The sequence below is a fragment of the Ambystoma mexicanum genome, chromosome 11 (assembly GCF_040938575.1).
Source record: "Ambystoma mexicanum isolate Mex_15411 chromosome 11, UKY_AmexF1_1, whole genome shotgun sequence".
NCBI classification, from domain to species: domain Eukaryota; kingdom Metazoa; phylum Chordata; class Amphibia; order Caudata; family Ambystomatidae; genus Ambystoma; species Ambystoma mexicanum.
In genome coordinates, this window is record NC_090934.1 from 981,364,914 (window position 1) to 981,389,987 (window position 25,074).

The window sequence follows — 25,074 nt, forward strand, 5'->3', positions numbered from 1 at the left end:
GCTGAAATCGCGTGTGTAACTTCCTGCGCACCCCAGTAATACACGTACCCTGCGGAAATCGCGTGTGGAAATTCCCGCGCACCCCAGTAATACACGCACCCTGCTGAAATCGCGTGTGGAACTTCCCGCGGACCCCAGTTAAACAGGTACCCTGGTGTGATCGCGTGTTACACTTCCACGCACCCCAGAAATGCACGTACCGTGCTGGAATCGCATGTGTAACTCCCCACGCACACCAGTAAGACACCTACCCTGCTGAAATTGCGTGTTAAACTTCCCCGCACCCCAGAAATACACGTACCCTGCTGAAATCGCGTGTGTAACTTCCCGCGCACCCCAGTAATACAGGTACCCTGCTGTAATCGCGTGTTGAACTTCCTCGCACCCTAGAAATACACGTACCCTGCTGAAATCGCGTGTGTAACTTCCCGTGCACCCCGGTAATACAGGTACCCTGCTGAAATCGCGTGTAAAAGTTCCCCGCACCCCAGAAATACACGTACCCTGCTGATATCACGTGTGGAACTTCCCGCGCACCTCAGTAATACTGGTACCCTGCTGAAATCACATGTAAAACTTCCCCGCACCCCAGAAATACACATACCCTGCTGGAATCGCGTGTGGAACTTCCCGCGCACCCCTGTAATACAGGTACCCTGCTGTAATCGCGTGTTGAACTTCCCCGCACCCCAGAAATACACGTACCCTGCTGAAATCGCGTGTGGAACTTCCCGCGCACCCCACTAATACACGTTCCCCGCTCGCCGTTTGCTGTTTGGCACCCCGGTATACTGGTCCAGGGTTAGCGCAGCCCTTTGCGATGAATTAGGATTTTTGATGGCTTTTCCTTGCGTGAGGGCGTTCTTGGGGGCGTAACTGGCACAGCTGCAGGTTCGCTGCGCCACTCTGTGCCACGGCTGGTTTTGGAGGCTGAAATCCATGAATACACTGAGCGCGGATATCGATGTTAGCGCACGCGGCTGGCGCAAACATTCGCACGCACACACTGTGTGCCAGCCACGTGCGCCACTTTTGTGCGAAATTCTATGAATTACCCTGACAGTGTTTTTAAATCTTTATATATATAAAGCTGAATGTATGTATGAGTGTGTGTATGTTCGTCCGACTATACAAATCCACGTCTGAACCCACGTTTACCAAATTTTGCATGCATTCCTTTTTTGTTTGGGGCAAGATCGTAGTCTATGTTTGGATGCAAAAATCTTATATGCACATTTTTTGGGCAGATGTGTATATGTATGTTTGTTCGGCTCTACAAATCCACACGACTGTTACCAAATTTTGCCTGAATTTCTCATTTGTCTGGGGCAAGATTGTAGTCTATGTTTGGATGCAAAAAACCCACACCGTAGACACCCTCATTTACTGATGCTCATTCCGATTCACTAGAGTAGGTACTAGAAGGAGGCAACATTTGGAAACGTTTCTGAAACAAAATGTTCGATGTGTTGGTTATTCCTTTGACATTTATTACTACTGTATACAGTTTGAAGTGTTTATTAAAGCATTTTTAAAGGTAATAATATATTTTTTTTATCACACCACTCCAAATATGGGAAATGGCAAGGTTAAAGTTTACTTAAGTTTATTCACAGGATGAGAGCACAATCAATCAATCAATCAATCAATCTTTCTTTGACATTTTCTCAAATGTGCTGAAGACAATGAGGGACTGAAACATGCCACACAATAAAACAAACATCACTTTTGAGCTTTTAAAAAGCTCCATCTGATGCAAAGTGAAAATCCATATCAAGAGCTTCTGAAACACAACAAACAACAGCAGCAGCACGACTTGCCAACTGGAGGACAAGAGCAACTTTCTCCAGGCACATGGGACACCAGGGCAAACTGAAACAAGACATGCCGACAAGCGGACAAGAGCAACATCCTCCAGGGCACGAGACACCACTCGACCAGGACACAGGCAACACCAGGTACCCCAGCTAGTATAAGATAATCACAACACTACTTACAAGTATTATTGACTGAATTGTTTTCTCTCCATATGTGCTAGTGTTTTAATTCTTATTTTGTGTGTACCTCTTTTTACAGCCACACATCCATGGACCAAAGGTTCATATATGACTCTAATTTTGGCCTCTGTCCAACCAATCAGTGGTGTGTCCAGACACATGTTATTTACTCGGGTGGCCCAAATGGACCAGGGGTGGCATGAAGTACTAGTGCACACACACATAATGATCATAGTTTAGGATAATGGGGTGGCACCTGGGGTGGCTAATCAGATTCCAGGGGTAGCACGTGCCACCCCAGACCACTCCCTGGACACATGTATGCTACTGATGCCCACCTCATTCATCCGCTGTCACAACCTCTTTATATGACTCCTTCTTCAACAATCGCACTAACCCTCCTTAAGTGCCTCTACCTCCCCTCAATTTCACTCCATCCAAGAGACCCACACCTTCTATCTCCATCTCTCTCTACATATCCATCTGTCTCCATGCAACCCTTTATCTCCCTCAATCCATCTCTACATAAATATCTATCCATTTCTTTCCTTGCATCCCTCAATCACCATCTATGCACATCTATCCATCTTGCGCCTTACATCCCTCTATCGCCTTCTGTCCATCTCTTGCTACATATATATATATATATTTATATATATATATATATATATATCCATTGCTCTCACTGCATCACGCTATCTCCCTCAATCCAACTATCTCTACACAAGTCTCTATGTGCATACCTCTATCTCCCTCTTTACACCTTTCTGTACATATATATGGGACCCGGTGGCTAGCGACTTCACTGGCTATCCCCAGAATTATTCTTCAGACCCTGAGGGAGGTTAGCCTTTCTGAAGTTCAGGTACTGAGTCTGCCCAGTAAGCAAGAGTTGAGTTTGGAGAAGGCGGACCTGGCCCTCAATGTTGGCAACAACATTTCTGTGAATAAAGAAATTGAGGAGTAGACTGGTAATAGGGCTGAAGGAACAACAGATGAGACTATCAAGTATGCAGATATACATTCAAATGTAATGAGTTTCAATGTGCTTTCTCCATCTACAATATATCTGTCCGACGTAATGGGGGATTGAGTCTAATCCGAAATTTCAAGATCCTTCTGTGCTAAAATTGACTGGGTTGGAAGAAAATCTACAGACACAGATTCTCCCTGATAAATGGGCATTGGTAAAAGATAACATAACCAAAGAACTGAATCTGTGCAACAATTTCTATCACTTCTGCAGATGGATGGACTCCGTGGATAACTGTGTAGGGAACTACCACATTATTAAGGTCGATAATGTATGTCAATCAGATCCAATAATCCCCCTAGGATCCCTCAGCACGTAAGTCCACAGAATGATTGTAGACAATTGATTCATTTATTGGAGAAAATAGATCGTGCTTCACAAACCGTACAGCTTGTATCCAACGATGTAGGTCCCATTACTGGTTTTCAGCTAGTGGCTGAACCTTCCGTCTCTCCCCCACAAGTGGACGGACAGCTGAGAGGCGCCAATCCTTTACCATCTGTGGACGTAAAGAAGCTTAGGCCTGGCCAATTTGCTTTGGGCCAACCTGTGAAAGCTTGTACTTCCTCTTTAAAGAATTTAGGAGCAAGGAAACTGACTATGGCAGTACTTAGGGATAAGTCTTTAAAATACTTCATTATAGATGACTGAAACTTTATTCTCACCAATATAGAGAAGCCAAGTGGGAAAGAACCGAGAGACGCACTAAAGAATAAAGTCCTGGCTTGGTTGCATCAAAGAACTGGGCTGGGTGTAGTCAGATCTTTAGGTTTGAAGATATTGCACTGGCTTGAGATTAATTAATGGTGTACTTGGGAAAACAAGGACTCTGTTCTGGTCAGTTGTGGGGCCAGCATTCCTTAGCAATTGTAAATATCTACCTAGGGGCACATCGAATTTGAATCTTATACCGGGTAAAACTTAGGCCATTAATCCCATTTGAAGAATGTTTTATTAGGACGACACACAATATTATTTGTTCCCTTTATGTGTAGGATTTATGTTTTTGTCTGTATTGTTATGTTGTAGCTCTCTTATGCCTGTGGGCTCCAGCGCATTATAAATAAACAAATAAATACATATATATACATCTCTCTTTATGCATCCCTCTGCATATATATCTATCCAACTTTCTCCTTGCATCCCACTATGCCAATATATGCATCTCTCTCTCTCTCTCTCTCTCTCTCTCTCTCTCTCTCTCTCTCTCTCTCTCTCTCTCTTTCTCTCTCTCTTTCTCTCTCTCTCTCCATCTATGGATCCTTTTATCTCCCTCAATCCATCTCCCTATATATATATATCTCCATACACACTTCCCTCTATCTCACTCTATCCATCTCCCTATATATATATATCTCCATACACACTTCCCTCTATCTCACTCTATCCATCTCCCTATATATATCTCCATACACACTTCCCTCTATCTCACTCTATCCATCTCTAAATCCACTTCTCTATCAGCCTCTGCAACAATGCTTCTACCTTTATAACCATGTCTGTAGATGTGTCTCAACCCATCTCTGCGTCTCTCATGTTTAAAATCTGCCTTCCTCTGTACACCTGTCTCTCTATCTGTCCAACAGGTTTGTACCTGATTGTGTTGATCACTGCTTGTGGCTCTGTACCCCCGGCACTCACTAATCAATGGTTTTACAGCTACAAGTCCTTAGCTGAAAGATGCATCTAGGACTCTACACGTTGTGCTCTGTACAGTTTGTACTTATCCACATCTCTTTCTTTCGTACTAACTGTACCTTCCTTTAACCCCACTCTCCCCATTAACCTCCACCGATCCATCCCTGACACAATTAATTTATTATAATTTTTATAGAGCGCCACAGGCTCGCAGGCCTCAGAGCGTTAATACAAAATAAAAAACACCCAAACATGAAACAAGAATGTGGAAACAAAATATGCACAGCAATTACAAATAATCCTAGTGACATTAGAGTGAAAATGTTCTTGGCAAACGATTAGGCCTCCTTCAGGACGACTACCAGTCTCAAGTTCAAGGATCCCTTCTGCAAATATTGGCACATGCTTAGAAAAAGTGGCAAATTGGTCGCACATCCCCCCCCAAGACACAATTCCTTTCTTCTGGGCACACCAGTCATCCATCTCAAACAGAAGTTCGGAAGTTCAGATAGGAAGTTCTAACAACACATGGCCCTGTTCTTTGGTGCCAATACTTTGTTACGTAGGGCCTCTCTAGGTTATTCCCCCCCCCCCCCCCAAATCCCCCCTCCCCGCTTCTCAATGTAAGTAATGATAATGTTTCTTCAATCCATGAAGAAGTCTCTTGTAGTTTCATCCATTATCACTGGCATTTGGGATTTTTCGACTCACAAACATTGTGAAGTGGCTGGGTTAATTTTAGCCTTCAACGATCGGGAAGGACAAGAGAGTCCTGGTCTACAGTTACATACAGCAGCAGAAGGCATAGGAATCGGAGCCTGTGATCGCTCACTAGTTGCTAGTGATTAGGGGGATGTCACTACATGTGCCTTGGATGTCACTTCAGGTACCCGGAGGGCAATTACTTTCTCTGTGGTTTCTGAGGTCTGGTCCGCCCTCTCTGGTTGAAAGTCTATTTGACAGAAGTGATCTGTTTTACCCAGATGATGCTGTAACACTTGTGAAGGGTGTGGATCTGTTTGGCAGGAGCTATCCATTTTAACCAGGTGATATTTTGCAACACATTTATTCAGCATTTCTACCCATGTACAGAAATCAGAAAATATTTTATATAAATGAAGCTCCTTGGGTATATTGGCCTTAACTTGCATCCACTGTGCAGGTGTAATATGCTTGTGGGGAATTTCCTCAGACTGCAGCAAAGGCTGTATGGTGGAGTGTATCCGTGGCTCTTGATTAACCTTCTTCCTCTTTACTCTAGGAGAATGTGTTGCCATGGGGCCAGGGGGGGGGGGGGGCACAATTGAGTCATTGTTACTTCCTACTTGGATTTCGGGAATAGCAGCCCCTACGCTTTCCACATTATTTGCCTGGCAAACCGGTTCCTTACTTGCTTTTTAAGTGTCAGAGACCAAACCAGGGACATCCTCAATATCAGAGGGCGTGTCTATTCTCCTAACCCGGAGTCTGTCTCCTGCGTGAAAATAGTGACAGGACCTCAGACAGACGATCCCTATTAGGTATTGGAGATGCAGCCATAGTACCATGCTATGGCTCCGGCCGTCAGAACTAACTAAACCGTCGGATAGCATGTAAGCGGGAGCAAAGGAAAGGACCCATCAACGACCTGAAACATCAAGCACACTGTCAACAGAGGGTTGGACTCGCTTCCAACATTGTTTGGATGAGAAACCTTATTAATGTGCCTCAATCAGTTCATATTATGATATTTTTACTATCGGCGCAAACAGGGTCCCCCGTAGTCCGGGGACCCAGTAGGTCCTGTGCTCTGGAGGGGGACCAGGTAAAGTTAAGAAGGCTTGAGCTCTGCGCTGCCTTAAAGAACTGAAACGGGTGCAAGCTTTGCACAGGCGCGACATGTACCTTTTTGGGTTTTTTTGCAGCGCGTAGCTCGCGTTTTCTTTCACTTAGCAGTGATGTACGTGCTCTTGGTTGCAAGGCAACCTAGAGCTTGCCCATGCAACGGCTGACAGCAGAATCAGGGAAACACGCCTGACAGCTGATGCTTTCATTGCCTGCCCAGGCCCCAAACTGGAGACCAGGAGCAGCATTGTGTTAAGGTGAAGAGCTAAGGTAAGTTTAAAAGTGTTTATATAATGTGTGAGTGTTTGAATGTGTTTCAGTGTGTGCATGTTTAGTTTAGTTTAGTTTAGTTTATTAGTTGTATTGCGCACCAAGCCCGAGGGTATTCGGGCGCATTGCATAAGGTTATTCACAGCTTAGTTGTACATAGGAAAACATTTACAGTTACAGTGTAGTTATATAATGTCAGTAAACATATTTACAATAAACTATTTTACAAAATAATTACACAGAGGAGCATATATACAATAATAAATTTCGGGGTAAGATTTCCAAGGGATGTCCACAGTAAGAGAAGGACTATTGCAGGTGAAGGCTAAGAAGATTTAGAAAGGTGCCAGAGGCTCACTTAACCGTCAGAGTCTCTGAGCAACTTTATAAGGTTGTATCAAAATTTTGTGTATGATGGTTCTAGTTTGAGGGTGGCAGGAAGTGAATTCCACAGCTGGGTAGCCTTGACCTGGAAGCTGCTTCCTCCCACTCTGGCTAGTTTGAATCTGGGGGTCAGGAGACAATTTGTATTGGAGAGTCTGGTTAGTCTTGTCTCAGGTTTAGTGACGATTCTGTTCACAAGGTAGCGAGGGGCTACTTTAGTTACACATTTATGTGTAAGGGAGGCGACTTTAAGTTTTATTTTGTCAATTGTGGACAGCCAGTTGTTAGCTCTTCTAGTGTCAGATATATGTGCTCTCCTTGCAATTCCGAGTGCAGCTCTAAGAGCATCATTTTGCTGAAGTTGGATTTTTTTTGTAGTTTGTCTACTCACCCCAATGTATATGGCATTGCAATAGTCGAGTCTTGATAGTATAAGAGCTCTAGCAAGGGTAATACAACTGTTATTGGAGAGGAAGGCTTTGCCCGCTCTAATCAATTTGCAGGTGTAAGCTGTGGTCGAGGCCAGCGTATTTACCTGTTTGTTGAAGGAGAGGGTAGAGTCCAAGTAAAACCCCAGGGTTTTTACTTCCTTGGCGACTGTAATGATGTTATTGTCGATATAATCGGTAGGAGGATCTGTGTATCATCTGCATAGTTAGTGTCAGTGATACACAGATGATCCAGATCATCGATGAGGGGCTTGGTGAAAATGTTGTATAAGGTAGGCGAGACACATGAACCCTGGGGAACACCACACGTAATGGGGATAGGGTCAGCCGATGCCATGGGAGAGAAAACTCTCATGGTGCGATCACTGAGAAGGGATTGTATCCATGCGATGGCATCTGTGGAAAAGTGTGCTGCCGAATCCAAGTGGCTGCACAAGACCTGGTGGTCGACCAGATCAAAGGCGGCCGATAGGTCCAGTAGTAGGAGGAGGGCAAGGTCACCTTTATCCCTGAGGTCATCTATCTGGGCCTTCAAGTCAATTAGCGCAGTTTCTGTCCCGTGCTGAGGCCGGAAGCCTGATTGTCTTGACCCTACCAGGTGATTGGATTCCAAGTGTTTTTGGATTTGTAAATATTCCATCTTATCTATGATTTTCAGAAGGAAGGGACCGTGGTGATAGGTCGGTAGTTAGTGGGGATTAGGGGGTCTAGAGTCTGTTTTTTAGTAGGGGTAGCACCCAGGATTCCTTAAGATTGGTAGGGATGGAGTTGGTGGTAAATGAAGCGTTGATCAGTTTAGTGATGAAGGGTGGCAGATCTCTGGCTGCATCCTTTATAAATTGGGCAGGGCATTGGTCACCATGACAATTAGAAGGTTTGAGTGAGAGTATTGTCTTCTCTGTTTCGAGAATGGTGACTTTAGCGAATTTGAACCGAGGCACAGTGTCAGTAGTAGTGGGTGTAGTTGGCGTGGTGCTGTTGGATGTGTTAGTAGTTAGTGAGGCTTTTTTATTGTTAATTTTTATTTGTAGGGTTACAATTTTGTTGGCCAGTGCATGTTGAATATTTGAGCACCAGAGTTTATCCTTGATACAATTGTCAGGTACAGGGATGGGTGCTTCTAGTTCTTTAAGGATAACGAAAAGTTCCTTTGTGCTAGAGTTAGCTTGGGCTATTCTTGTATTGTAAGATTCGCATTTGGCTAAGAGTATTTCTTTTTTGTATAGGGCAGAGATGGCACTCAAATTAATCTTATTTTCTTCAGATGGATGTGATTTCCACAATGTCTGGCATGATCTATTTTTGGTACGTAGGGTTTTTAGGTAAGGTGTATACCAAGAGTTGGGGTGGGCCTTGGGTTTACTTCGTCTAAGTTTAAGTGGCACTATTGAGTCTAGGGATGTGGTCATAATGTGGTTATATTCTTTAACCAATGAATCTGGTCCTAAATTTTCTGGGATAGCATTGAGAGTAGGTATAATGAGAGGGAGTAGTTTGTCGCAAGTGATGTTTCTTTTATTGCGAGTGGGAACGGGAGGAGCTAGTGAAACAGGCAGGGTGATAGGTTTACCAGTGTTGAGGGTGAAAGTTATAAGGTGGTGATCTGACCATATCACTGGAGAGATGGAGGAAATAGTGACGTTACAGTTGTGATCTGCTATCCAGTCCAAGGTTCTTCCTTTTGAGTGTGAGGGGTCAAGTACTTTTTGGGTAAAACCTTGTTCTGAGAGGATATTTGCCACATTGGATGCATGTGCATCTTTGGGGTCGTTATAACCTATGTTTAGGTCTCCTAGTAGTATAACTTGAGAAGAGTTTTTTAGATTATTGGAAATGATGTTAGATAAGTCATCTTCGAATGTTCCAATATGGTTTGGTGGTCTGTATATCAGATGAATTGTGAGAGTTTGGGCACTATTTATTTTAAGTTTGGCCGATAGGTTCTCACAAGATTTAGTGTCCAGATGGGGTGTGAGTCTAATGGGTAAATTGTCCTTTACAATGAGTGCAATACCTCCTCCTCGTGTATCAACTCTATCTGATCTTAGGATAATATATCCTTTCGGGATAGCTAGTGAAAGCACTGGACCTGCAGCCGCGTGCAACCAAGATTCAGTGACTGCTAATAAGTCAAGTTGTTCTAGCTGTATGATCTCTGCTATCTCAATGGCATGGGCGACCAAAGATCTCGCATTTATTAATGCTCCTTTGAGAGTATGGCGTGGTGGGCCTATGGATGATAAATTCTGTGTTGTTTGTAGAGGGTTGTCTTTTGATTTGTAAGTGTGGGTGTCATGTGCAGGTGTGGTGGATCTGTTATTACCAGGTACTAACGTTCTAGCTAGAGGTTCATACAATTTAGAGAGTCTTGCACGGAGTCTTCTATTTATATCAAGAGTAGTACATGGGTAAATTATCAATAGTTCTTGCATGGTTGGATTGGTGAATTTTTCTTTACTTGTACAAGATGAGGGTAGTGCTAGTGTAATATTGGGGAGGCTATGATAAAAGTAGTTTACCAAAATATTTGCTATCAAAGTGGTGGCTAATGCAAGAATAAGGCGAGTCAGTGACCTCCTAGAAAAGTACATTTTAGGAAAACTATGATAAGGGGGCACAAACGCAGGCACAGTTTGGCAGTAGGCACAATCAGAGAGATTGGCCGCACTACGCTAGGGTGGTTGGGCAGGAGGCGCTAGCACAATTTGGCAATGGGCATAGTCAACATTAGGCAAAAATAGTAGACAAGGCAGATGGGCAGGAGGCACAATCACAGTTTAGCAATGGTCATAGTCAACATTAGGCAGAATAGTAGGCAAGGCAGAAGGGCAGGAGGCACAATCACAGTTTAGCAATGGGCATAGCCAACATTAGGCAGAATAGTAGGCAAGGCAGAAGGGCAGGAGGCACAATCACAGTTTAGCAGTGGGCATAGTCTCGCTTAGGCAATTCGTGAGCAGCAGTCGGTTTCAGCATAGGCTATTAACAGTTGCACGGATTGGCTATAATGAGTGAGTATGTAGTAATGTACTAGTCCCATAGGGCATAGGGCACAATAATGGGTGGGCTAAGCATGGCAGGGGCATTCAGAAAGGTGCACTGGCCTCGTTCAATGCAGAAAGAGACACATGCCAGCTGACGGCTGGCGCCAGAAAGGACATATTACATAGGGTTGAGGGTCTGGGACAATGAAGCATTGAACAGTGAATAGAGGGATGGTCCCATATGCTCATTCAAAGGTGTTACAATAACCTGATTAAACATAGTCTAGTATCATGATACCCCTTCAGGGAGGAGCTAGAAAGGACAGCAAGAGTCGCCTATGAGAGAGTATTCTAAACAAGCAGGCAAATCTTAGCAGTGAAATGTGGTAGATAAATAATCCAATATATGCTACAGTGAGCAATGCAGAATCTGTAGCATAGTTGTCTATACACACAGTTAAGTACTTACAACAAAGTTGCTCAGCAGGCCTGAGGAATTTCACGAAGCAGTGGACACAGTGCGAGGGTAAGTGAGAGTTCCATATATAGGCTTACGGTGAGGCTCACATTAGCCAGGAGCTTAGTGTTGTGGACAGTATTGAAATATGGACAAAGCTTCATAGGTTCTACAGTGCGCATTGAGTCTTGAGATACATTTAATGAGAACGTCAGGGATGCAGAAATAATGGAATGTTACCTCAGAGAAGCGAAGGGTGGAGGCCACGCCACGCTTCCATGCGCTGAACAGGCGTTAAACAGGGCCTTTTCAATTCGGGCCTTAGCAAGGATGGGCCGGCTTCCGCCTGCTGGCGGTGATTGTGGGTAGAAAACGGCTGGGGTTTCCTAGCAATGTCGCAACAGCCTTGTTTTCGAGTCGGGATAAGTGGCGGCCATTTCTGGGGCAGGCACTCTTCGGACAAAGAGTGTTGCTCCAAGACAGTTGTTACACGGAGAGGGGGGGCACCTTAAGGCAAGATGAGGATGATCTTAGGCTGGCTGTATTGTATGAGATTTGTAATGTGTGTATGTATGTGTGCATGCTTCAAGCCTGAGCTTCGGTGTTTCAAAACCTGTAGCATCAAACTTTGTTGTGCATTTTCTTTTACAAAATGTCTTTTCCTCCTGCCAGAACACACCCCATTACAGACTATGGGCCTCATTACAGGTTGGGCGGTCTGGAAATAACAGTGGCGATAAACCCGCCGGCACTGTTAATTCCGGACCGGCCGATCCCGAGTCCTGCAGGCGGGAGGTGGCGTTCCCGCCAGGTCTGACCTGGTGGGTTTACCACCGCCCACCTGCAGGCGGACAAGGAAACACCGGCACCATCACGAGATGGTGCCGGTGTTTCCATGATCCCCATTCCCATTGAGTCCCATAGGACTCAATGGTAATGGGGATTTACACCATTCCGTCTCCTGAATTCCCGGGACACCGAGGTTGTAATGCCCCGGTAATTCCGGGAATCACGGAGGCAGAATGGTAATATGAGTCCGGCGGTAACCAGGCAGTTTTACCACCTCGGTTACCGCCGGACTCGTAATGAAGCCCCTATGATATAATATGATATGGCATTTATAACGCGCCTATACACAAGTGTTTCAAGGCGCGACAAGGCAAGGGGGGGGAACAAAGGGAGGACAGACAAAGATCCTACTAGGCCAGGTGTCATTCAGATCGTGCAAGTGCATGGGATGGGGGGAAAAGGAAAAAAGGAAAGTGCGCAGGGGATGATTTGTTAAGTGTATCCTGACGATGTCTAGCTGCATGGGTTCAGCTAAATGTATTGTAGGTTAGGGAAAAACCGTTACAAGAGCGGCAAAGGCCCTCTTCACTTGGCCATCATAATGTAACTGTCAAGAAGAGATCCCATTAGAATGGAGCAGCCCGTGCAAAAATATACAGCTGTCACTATTGTATAAGAACAGAGCGCTTGCCTAAGCACCAAGCTATGATGTGTGATACCCATCTAAACGTATGTGAAGAAGTGTACAGGAAATTAATACTATGACCTCGCATATTTCTGTAGGAGTTACGCTACTTAATCAACTGTTAAATCCTGGTACAATATGCGGGAACCCAAAAGCATTTTATTCAATTGAAACTCTGCTCATGGGTCAAGACCTAAAAGAAAAAGTGGGGGAACTGTGCTGCATGCAATGGGAACTGAATGTATCCTAAAGTGTAATATACACATTTCTTTCAGTTTCTCTTTCACAACTGAAAAAAACACCCAGGACAAATAAGCATTTGCCAAGAAAACAGATGTCCCCATACCATTGCTGGCTAAGTATAAAAGGTGTCCACCTTTTTTGTCCAAGAATCTGTCACAAAACATGGCCTCACTCGGTAAAAATAAAATGTCCTGTGTGGCAAAATGTCAATATAAGATATTTTACAGAAGTCTGAGTGGTCTTGTCACTAAGTGTCGGGCCTCCCATCTGCGCAACCTAGGTTAGAATCCCGTCATGCAGCTTTTTTAAGTGGGGGCAGATTTTATTTTTTTAATTACTTGAAAACACAGAAGGGGCAGCGTTTGCTCTCTGAAAAAAGTGGGTAGATGCAGTCCACCCACGTGGCCCTGAGTTTTGTATTTGTATTTGTTTTATTTATAACGCGAAAGCCATCAAGCCCGGAGGCATCAGGGAGCGATTTGTTCAAAGTTACAATAATGCATCTATACAGACATAAAAATTACAATAACAGAATACTAACAGTGTTACATACATTACAGTGATTACAGTGCCGCTAGGCTTAACAGTGGATATACCCATAGGGTATACAGAAAATAATAACAGAGGTCAGCGGGCCAGAGTATGTAAGACAAGGGCGCAGAGCATGTCTTAGTGCTGGTCAAAAGGCCAAGATTTAGTTTTGGCCTTGAATGTGTTGAATGAGTCTTCAGCTCTGATTGTAGCGGGAAGGGAGTTCCATAGCTTAGAGGCTAGGACAGGGAAGCTAGTGCCCCCCGCTTTTTGAAGTTTAAACCTAGGGATCGATAGACAGTGGGTCTGGGCAGTTCTTAGAGGTCGGGAGGTCGAGTGGCGAGACAGCCGACTGAAGAGGTAGATAGGGGCCTTGTTAGCCAAGCATTTGTGCGTGAGGGCAAGTGAGATTCTCTGCTTGACGGGTAGCCACTTTAGGTTGGTTCTGGATTCTGAAATGTGGTGGTTGCGGGGGATGTTTAGGGCAGCTCGAATGGCATTGTTCTGGGTTGTTTGGAGTTTATTCAGGTTCTCTTGGCTAGTACCTAAGTAAAGAGCACTACAATAATTAATTTTAGCCATAATGAGAGTTCTAGCTAGTGTGACACTGTTAGGGGTGGTAAAGAACGGTCTGCAAGCGGCAATAAGTTTGCACGTGTATGCAGAGGCAGATCTGACTGCATTTATTTGTTGATATAAGGATAGGGTGGCGTCAAGGTAAAAACCTAACGTTTTGGTATCTTTCGAGACTCATATGGTATTACCGTCTATGATGAATGACTGATAGGACGGCTGTAGTTTGCTCAGACGTGGAGAGGTGCCCAGGATAAGGAGCTCTGTCTTGTCGTCATTTAGGCATAACTGGTGTTGGGCCATCCAGGCTTGGATGAGCAGGTAGACGTTGTTAAGGGCCTTGGTGTCAGCTAGATAATCACCTGTGATGGGTATGAGTATCTGGGTGTCATCCGCATAGTTAGTGTAGGAGACACCCAGATAGTGAAGCACATCAAAGAGTGGTTTCGTGAAAATGTTATAAAGTGTAGATGACACGCAAGATCCCTGAGGTACGCCGCAGTGAATTAGGGAAAGGTCCGCGGCTGCGGATGGGGCAAAGACCCTCATGGATCTATTGCTCAAAAAGGATTTGATCCAGGCCGCAGCAGAGGACGAGAAGTTGGCAGCAGAGTGGAGGTGCCTGCATAGGATCTGGTGGTTGACCAAATCAAATGCGGCAGAGAGGTCGAGGAGTAGTAGCATTGCTAGTTTTCCCTTATCCTTCAGTACCTCAATTTGGGTTTTTAGGTCTATTAAAGCACTTTCCGTCCCGTGTCTGGGCCGAAATCTGGATTGTCGTAGACCTAGCAGATTGTTAGATTCCAAGTAGTCTTGGATCTGCAGGTATGCTGCGCGGTCTAAAATCTAAAGCAGAAACGGTACTTTGGTGATAGGTCGGAAGTTGTGCCTCTTTCTCTCTGTAGCTATGTAATGCGGTAATACATATTGTGAAGGAATACAGCACTTAATCTTGCAGAACCTGTCTTCTCACCTTCCTGGGTGGAAGCACTTGCATGTCTCTAGCTGCTACCTATTTTACAATTTCTGTCACCAATAAGCAGATAAATTAACATCAGCAAAACAAATGTGTCTGGATCTAGAAGGCTATGCGTGTGAATATATACTGATATCAAGGCATGCGTGTGCTTGCACAGCCGCAGAGACATAAGGCGATCTTTGTTTTTTTTCTTGATACATTAGAACACATCCTATTGTTAAATCGTGCCTCTGCAGTCTGGAATAACAGATCAAGATCAATGGCGACGTATGGATTGAGGGGTTCAAACTGAGTTGTCTCCCAGTTGCCCTATCAGGTTTCACAAATCAGGGAACTGCTTAGTTTGGCCCCATTTATCTTTTTGTCATGGTTTGAATTTTAGTGGTCTACATGTAAGCTGTATCATAGCCTTGGGGCGGCCCTTCTCTACAGCTGTAAAAGAACAGTCAGAGGCATGCATGGAGTGCTTATTACAATGAAGCCAAAAGAATGCAGCAAGGGACAGTTAGTAGCTGCAGATTATAATGGAACAGGCAGCTTGTGGGGGGCTGAAATGCTAAATGTCCTCTGAAAAGCTATTAATTGATAGCTTGACAGCAGGGTCTTCATGTATCAGAGTAAAAAGGCAAGTAGGTAATGAGAATGTTGCTTGATACTGCAAGAAACCCAAGGGAGGTGACGGAAAAGTGCACATTTAATGTTCTGAATTAATGGGTCATATGATTGCCAACATGGCATAGCTGTGTTCGTCCCACCTGATGCTCCGAGCCTATTTCAACAAAAAAGGTTAACAGGCCCTGCTGCCTGTTTGTTTTATGAGGCGTTTGAAAAAATAAGTGATGTTTATTGGCTATTACTGGCATAGTGTGTTCGCAGCTTCATGGGAGATTAACAGTTACCATAATATCATATATTGTGTCCTCCATGTTCATGAAAGTGATTTGGCAGTCCACACTGGCATAGTTAGTGGCTGCTTGTTCATGGGAGTAATTTACAGTCGACATCCTGGCATAGATTGTGTCTGCAGCATCATGAAATGTATTTACAATGATCATTAATGGCATAGATTTTGTTACAGATTTATGAAAGATATTTACAGTGTCCATTATTTGCAGCTTCATAAAAGTGACTTAAAGTGGCAATGCTAGGGCAAAGTGAAGAGAGGGGCCCATTGCCCTCTCTGTGCCTCTGGCACCCCTGGATCAAGGAAGGCGAGCTGGAGACCAAGCAGGAAGGAACTCTGATACTCCGGCTGAACTGCAAAGTCATCTTTTATTATTCACAGCAAACCAGGAGACAGCAGACAGCATACATTAGGAACACCAACAACAATCAATCTGAGCTCTAAATTCAGCTCTTTTTATACTGTTCAAAAACTGGTGTAATTTAACAATTGATACACACAACATTTCTATTGGTTCTCATAATTAAAGACAAACCCACATGTGCGATTGATTTGTTGGCTCAACTGCCACTCACAGGCCCCATGACATCAATTGGCATACAGGCTAATTAAATTTGTGTGAGATGCTCTTGACCTTTAATATGAATCCATTGATGCTTTGAGAAAGAACAATCTTGGCAGACTTCTCGAGGTCTTTTTGGCAGGCAGCACCTTGTCTTCCTGTCAAAGGAGTCCAAGTATGGGCATCAGCTGTGTGCACTGCCCATGAACCCAACAACTGTTGCTAGCTGACCAGCTGTCTGTACTAATTGCTACCTACCCATGATCACTACTGCCCCCAGCTCATCAATGTTAAAATTACTTCCAAGAAGTCCAGACAATGTGTTCTTTTCTACTGAACTTTCAATGAACTGCTTATGAGAGAATTATTTCATTATTTCAATATGACTTGCAGAATTCCACCATTGTGTGTTTTCAGTATCCATCTTAGAGTACGCCTGACCTTGTCTCAACCAAAATTGCTGATCATATTACAAAATGGTTACCCGATCTATTTTTGTGATCAGAACTTAGTTCCTGTTCATTTTTAAGCCCAGTATTTTGGTACCTATAATGAATGTATGCTACCCAACATGCCCCTCGCCATGTGAGGCATTCTCACCCCAAAAATATATATCGCTCTTAAATGTGCTTGTTTTGGCCTATTAGGCACTAGAATCCTGATTTTCGCAAATACTGGAATTATTGATCAACCCGACACGTTATCTACATTCAGTTTGAGATGGGATGGGGTCTAGCATCTTTAGCACCACCTCTATGCACCCCCTTCTGGTCTGTATTAGACCCTATTTAATACATATTCAGTGTACCTACACATCTCCATCTTAATAACTAATTATTGACTTCTTTCAATATGGGAGGCATCCTAAACATTTCCACAGAGTCAGTACCAACACATTATATTCTCCTATTCTAAACATGTGTCCCTAAAGAACACCTTTGTTTTACTTTTATCTGAGTCCCACCTCCATTACCCAGTTTAATTTTATACTAACTATACATCAGGTAATTGCGGCCACTATGAGAATAGAGAAACAGTTATACCTTGAGGCAACCCACAAGCCCGTTTTCACACATTGTTCACGTTTGGCTTATACTCATTTTGTCCTTACTTCCAAACCATAACATTTTATTTCCTTGTTTCTTCATTGTCTACCGCATACACATTTTTTCAAGTTCATTTTTCTTTTCTTCTTCATTTAATCTGTTAGCTAAGACTGTCTACTGTTCCTGAATACAAACATTAACCCTGTATCTACCATGGCCTGGCTGTTACAAGGGTTAAAAATTACCACATTTTCCAACTATTTCTCCATTATCTGGCCTAATATTTGTTTAATCAGAATTGAAATCACACACATAAGTGCAGTTTCATCCCTACCTCACTTTTAAATATTTCTTTCATCTAGTTATCACCTTCTTTTTCTGGATTGGTAACAATTTTTTCTCAAATATATTTTCTTGACTCCTCAACATAAAAACACATTTAACACATAACACACAATACACATAGACAATACTGGCTGGCCCTCATATATCTCTAGCCAGCGTTCCTTGCAGCTTTACTAGCCCTCTTCGCTACTCTGTCCCTAATAATGACTCCGATGAAGTATGAAATGTCCACTTTAAAGATGCCTTGATTGTTTGTAGCCTATGTCATCCACTTGGGACTCTGGGACAAGCTCCTTCTTGACGCCCATTGGCAAAGGTTACGGGCTCTCATATATATGGAATGCTCCTCGTCTATTATACCTTAAATACTTCCATGTGACACTCTGTCATCTACTTAAACATATTATAAAACAGTCCCCTGGTTACTTTTATAAAATTAACACAAAAACCCCAATAAAAAAAACCTCTAAGTTACAGTCCACTACATACATACCCCAATCCATAGGTGCCAAAGCGCCCTATGCCCTGTTATGCTGTGAGTTCTGGGAGCCCGCTCCCAGCAGTGATGTGTGGGTATTACTGCAGATTACCCTACATCCTTACGATGTCTCCTCGCCCAGCCCTGCCAGCACATACCATATGTTTGGGTCCGTGACTCTGGAGAAAAGGGCAATCTTTACCCCATGGCCCCTGATCTCAGGGTCCCTTTCCGTGGTCAGCCAAGTGAAGAGAGGTGCCCAATGTCCTCTCTGGGCAGCTGGCACCCGGGATCAAGCAAGGCAGGCTGGAGACCAAGCAGGAATGCACTCTGACACTCAGGCTGAATTTCAAAGTCATCTTTTATTCAAACCAGGAGACTGCAGACAGCATATATCAGGAACACCAATAACAATCAACCTGAGCTCTGAATTCAGCTCTTTTTATACTGTTCCAAAACTGGTGTAATTGAATAATTCATTCACAAAACATTTCTATTGGTTCTTATAATTAAACACATGTGCCTGTGATTTGTTGGCTCAACTGCCACTCACAGGCCCCTATGACATCAATTGGCATACAGGCTAATTAAATGTGTGTGAGATGCTCTTGACCTTTAATATGAATCCTTTGATGCTTTGAGAAAGTCCAATCTTGGCAGACTTCTCGAGGTTTTTTTGGCAGGCAGCACCATGTCTTCCAAAGGAGTCCAAGTATGAGCATCAGCTGGGTGCACTTCCCATGAAACCAACAACTGTTGCTAGCTGACCAGTTGTCTGTACTAATTGCTACCTTCCCTTGAACACTACATGGTGGTCCCCAGCTTGTCAATGTCAAAGATACTGCAAAGGCAATATGTTCTCTTCTACTGAACTTTCAATGAACTGTTTATGAGAGAATGATTTCATTATTTCAATATGCCTTGCAGAATCCCATCATTTTGTGTTTTCAGTATCCATCTTAGAGTATGCCAGACCTTGTCTCAACCAAAATGGCCAATCAAATTACAAAATGATTGCCCAATCTATTTTTGATTAGAAATTAGGTTCTGTTCAGTTTGAAGCCTAGAATTTTGATACCCATAATGAATGTATGCTACCCAACACACCCTTTGCCGCATGAGGCATTCTGACCCCAAAAATATACATCACTCTTAAATATGCTTGTTTTGGCCTATCAAGCACTACAATTCAGATTTTTGCAATACTGGAATTATTGATCAACCCGACAAGTTATCTACATTCAGTTTGGGGGGGGGGGTCTAGCATCTATAGCACCACCTCTATAATATTGTGTACACAGACAGGAAGACAATTTTGTAAAATACTCCCATGCACTGTTGGTAAAATATGATCTACTGGATTTTTTCCTGTTACCCTACAGAACGATATGTAATATGGCTTTTGTCCCCATTTTCTTTAAAACCTTCACCATAAAATGGGCCCCAGACTTACAACATTACTAGGGCTCCCTCGCCCCACTGTTCCTACAGTAGCTGAAAGATGTAGGGTTTGATTTCAAAATATACATCTTCCATCTAGTGCAGTGCTCAACACCTCCCGTCCACAGCGGTTGCATGTGAAAATGTCACTGAAAAATGCAGTCTTGACAAAATGTTTCCTGGAAATGGCTGTTGTGTAGATGTCGTAGTAACATAAATAAACTGAAAGGTTTCAAGTAATTGCATTCCCTTACTCATGCTAAAATTAAATGTAACTTAACCCTTTATTGAACGATTTATCTATAAAGGTATGGATTGCACATAAAAATGAACTCTGAAACTGGCACACACAGAAGAAAGCTTGAGAGTTCAAGGAAGCGTGTCACAGCACGAGTGACATATCAGTGAAAGAAAACAGCTGTGATGTCAATTAGCAGACACAAGACAAGTTGAACAGAAGAAAATAACGGACAGCAAACGTGGAACAGGAGAAGTCCCTCAAGGCTTTGAAAGGTAAGTTTGCCTTTATTATATTTCAAAGGGAACATTTATTTATAGCAAAGCACACAATGGTAAAAGATTACTAAAGAAATACATTTTTATTTCAGTACATTTCAAATGGATAAAGAGGCACAATATATTACCTATCGGAAAGGAAAGAAACAGTTGATTGAGGGTGGTTACATTTATACAAAGGAAAAACAGAACAGGGACAAATGTATGTGGCAATGTACTTTATATCATTCAAAAAAGTGCACTGGTCGAGCAATTACATTGAAACAAAAAATATTGAAAACCATAGAGCACGACCATGTCCCTGATGTTGTTAAAATAGAAGCAAAGGAGCGAATAAATGACATTAAAAAGATGGCTTTGACAACGGAGCCAAGTACAAGTAATGTGATAGCAAACACATGCCCAAAAATCCATTTTCTTGTGGCATGCCAGTTACCATCTATTACGTTGCTAAAAAGAATAATCTGCAGCAAACGCCAAGAATGGGATAAGCTACCAAAGCCACCAAAGAATTTCTGGGAAATTATTATTATTATATAATTCAAAAGAAGCTTGAGTAATGAGTGTTTCATTGGGCCTCATTACGACCCTGGAGGAAGCACCATGGTCGATGCCGAGTCCGCCATGGCGGAATGGGGAATTACCACCCCATTCCAAGGTTGGCGGGGCGGTAATTCCCCATGCCGCCATGGCCCTTCCCCATTCCCATTTTTGCCCCATAGGGCTCAATGGGAATGGGGAAGGCGCTACGTACGGTGCCGCAAATTGCGTTGCGGCAACGTACTTGGCACCAAGGTCCCTTTGCGGGTCCCTACTTTAACGGCTGGTAAAACCAACCGTTAAGGTCGGGTCCCGCAAAGGGACCTCGTAATTAGGCGCTAATAGGTTAACGTCACCGGAGCCTTTTACGGCGCCGTTAACCCATTAGCGTCTGGGTCATAATGAGGCCCATTATTTATCACAATGAAAAAAAGTGAAGGACGCATTATAATATTTGGCATAAGAATCTACTGAAATTAAGCAATACATGGCATGCAGATGGAACTTTCAAAACATGTTTAAGCCTTTCAAACAAATGTACACTATACATGGATATGTGGAAAACACATTGTGCCCATTGCTATATTGCCTACAAAGAACTATATCAGGCAATCAAGAACGAAATAGGGAAACTTAATCCACAAACTATGGTAATGGACTACTTTGAATTGCAAGCACTAAAAGCGCTGAAAAGTATCTTTTGTCATATAGAAATTCAAGGATGTCTCTTTCACTTCAAGCAGAACAAGATACAAAAGAGTGAACTCCAAGCATCTGATTTCGAAGTTGGGTTCAACATAAAATTACTGTGGGCACTACCCTTCGTACAAATAAATTATGTGAGTGCATACTATGAACATATCGCAACTTCAGGGTACTACCAATCAAATATGGAAAATATTAATGCAATGTTAGATTACCTCAAAATCATATGGATGGTATGTTAAACACAGGAGGGCAAAGAAGACAACCCACAATTGACAACAAATACTGGAACTCCTATGACACACCACTAAATAGTGAAGCAAAAACAAATACTGCTGTAGAGGGATGGCATAAAGCATTTCAGCATTCAGTTGGTAGTCAGTTGGCATTTGCCACCCCACATTATTAAGCCTACCAAGAAACAAGAATTGCTCAAACACTGTCAGAAGAACTTGAAACGAAAACTAAAAAAATATACAGAGACACAGCTGCAAGACTGATGGAAACACTCACTCAATTTGATAAATTAACCAAAATGCAGTACTTGCAAAGTGTTGCTTTCAATATCACTTCATAGTTAATTAAAGTAGTTCCAACAGTAAGTTAAAAAAAAGCCACATGCAGCTTTGCCTGCTTGTCCTGGTCGTCACTCTATTTTCAGATTGCCTCGGAGAACAAACAAAACATAATCGAAAACCGATGCCTTATTTTAATCCTTTCACCAACGAGAGATCCATGTTTGAAATAAAAAGGAAGTGTTTGCAATAGCTGTCTCCGAAATCCATTTGCATTCGTCAGGCTTAAATGAATAAAAAAGACCTATCCAAAACGTAATCCTTGGTGAATGCTGTCTCGACTCGCAAAAAGTGCTTGCCAGAACACTCCTAGGAACTCCTGTCCTTGCAAAAACCATTGATCTCCAGAGCTTCGTAACATGCTCAATCAGCCGGATTTATTTCGTGTCTGTCTGTAACTGCGCGTTTCTAAACAAAAGGCGCGCGTTTGAAAAACAGTCTGGTTCTGCACAACCGAAAGTTGTTAATAGTAAATCATTAATAGTTTTCATTCATGTTGTTAAACTGCAAATTCCATTAAAGCTGCTTCTCTCTGCGACTTTGTGTATGACGCTTTTCTCTCAGCCACTTTATGTGTGATGAGCGACATGTTCACTGGATACCTCAGCAGCACAGTCATTTGAACATGCCTGGTGGCCCTGGCCGGCCCCTGGAGTCTGTGTTGTTCCCTTTGTTTATTCTAGAAGCCTGGGGGGATGCGGGGGGGGGCACATTTTGTGTTACCCAACTGTATTTTACAAATGTATTCTAATATTTACCAGTAAGAATTATATGTATTTGTCGTCGTCAGGTTACAAGTGTTTGCAACATGTTTATTAATGTTTACAAATAGGAGGTTCATGGGAAAAAGTAGAGAAAATGCCCTTGCTGAACAGTCGCAGACCACAAAAAACACCATAACACAGTACATTGTGTTCATCTGGTTGTGCTTTTTGAATTTGTATTGTCTATGACGATGTGCAATAATATGAATATAATTTTGAAGATTTAAAAACAATGTTATTGGGGTCACCCAAAAAAGAATGTACTTACTATTTATGTTTCTGTTTTAAAATGGATGGTAACCTGAACATTTAGTTTTTCTTTTTGGCGGGAAACCATATTATTAAAGTCTACAGACCACAAAAGGAAATCAATTAGGACCTTGGGAGTTGGTATCCTCAAGTCACATTCTAATGTGTCCCTGAAATTTTAAGTAGTAAAATGTACAAGCAATAACATATGCTTATGAAGTTGAGAAAAAACAAAAAATGCATGTCAAAGAAACAAATGAATTCAAATAGGAGTGTCATTTCTCAATTGCTCTCCACCGACAAACATCCATGTTTTACATCACCATAATGGGCTCGCAAACATACATGTAAGTAGTGTGTTGTGTTTATTATTACAGTAACCATGTAACCTTGTTTGACTGGAAACAATAATGTGCATGTATGGGCAAAGTTAGGTAAACACATAGAGAGACTTAACATTTTTTAAATAAAACCATTAGAAAGCAACTTTATATCATGAACACATTGAAATGCTAGCATTAACAAAGACTACAAACTTGTACAAGTTACATGCATTAATCCTCAAGCACGTACATGTTTTGCTTCCAATTGAAAATGTGTAAATTTAGCAAAATAATGCCCATAGAGCACCACTAGGAATCTCTAAAAGAGAACATATATCAATGATTAGAAGACAATCCAACTGGCTCGCCACCACTGACAAAATGAAACTTAAAACTGCATCCCTAACTTTTAAATGCCTCAATAACCTAGCACTGAGATACCCAACAGAGAGGTTCAAAAGAAGAGTCACAACCAGACCTACTAGAGCAGCCCACACAAATTGTCTCTTAGTTCCACACTTCAAAATGTCCACAACCGGAGGGAATAGCTTCCCTGTCAAAGTGGCCCAACTATGGTATTCCCTCCCACCAACCTTAATGACTGACCAATCTTACCGACTCTTTAGATCGAATACCATCAAATGGCTTAAAGGAAACGATCAGTAATCCTAACATTACCAGATATTGACATAGTAAACAAATTGGACCCGGCCCCACCACTGTGAACCTACACTTGTAAATGCATATGTGCCACATGCTGTATTTGTACTTACCTGTAATGTATCTTTGTAACCATGTCACTTTGTAACCTGCAGGCCTAAAGTATTCTTGTTTTCGCGCCCTGATACCTTCTGGTCTGGCGCACACTATAAATAAAGAAACAAATAAACAAACATAAGGACGGGCGTAGATATGCCAGCATGCAGTGCAAAGATATCACTGGACTGCTTCGCAGAGACCAGAATGTAACTGGGAAAGTTGGGAGTTATGCCAAGAAACACTGGTACATCAGGCATGTTAACAGAATAATTTAGCACTTACAGAGTTACTGAAAAGCATAACAAAGTATTGTTTGATTTAGTTACATGATGTCTGTGTATCAGCAAAATAGAAACTAGGACATGTTTAATGTTATTGTAGGTAAAGGTAATAATGTTACATCTATCAATAATGGGTACTAACTGCAGTTCTTCTTTTTCTCAATACATAGCTATGTCATAAGGATGTGTGTTTGTCATGAAAGCCATTTGCCCGTGGATGTATTCTTCTCACAGCACTGGACCATCACGATCACATACGGAATTGTCATCTCGATCTTCTGGGAGGATTGTGCCGCTACTGTTTGCCCATTTGACGTGCCCGTCATCAGGACGAGCATGCCTTCCTTTAATCAATGAATACAACTGGTGAGCACAGCTTACTTGCAGATATTGAATGAACTATTTGTTGGACATAACCAAATGCCATGGGCTAAGTAATAACCGTGCTTCAAGAGAAGATGCAAGATCTCTTAGTATGGACTTTGAACTGAGTTAAATGAAAAATGTTCATGCACAATCGAAGTTCTCGGAATAGAACATTGAATAATATAATATTAAAGAAGTCACTTGTTTGGCAAGTACCTCAAATTAAAAAAGAACAATGTAACAACAATTGTGACAAAAAAGCAGAATGTCACTGTTGATATTTACAGTATTCCTATCCTTGTAGTACACTAAATCCTATTGAATCTGTTCTTTCAATGATTATGTACGTAAAAGGTTTGAATGGCTCTGTTCTATGTAGTAAAAG

The 25,074-nt window shown here is 42.5% G+C and overlaps 1 long non-coding RNA gene across 1 annotated transcript; it reads left to right on the forward strand.

Moving 5' to 3' along the window:
* The first annotated feature begins 487 nt into the window (after positions 1-487).
* Positions 488-25,074, forward strand: LOC138504805 (uncharacterized). Its single transcript, XR_011279986.1, has 3 exons — positions 488-1,958; positions 19,920-20,124; positions 24,494-25,074. It is a non-coding gene; the product is annotated as an uncharacterized lncRNA (long non-coding RNA).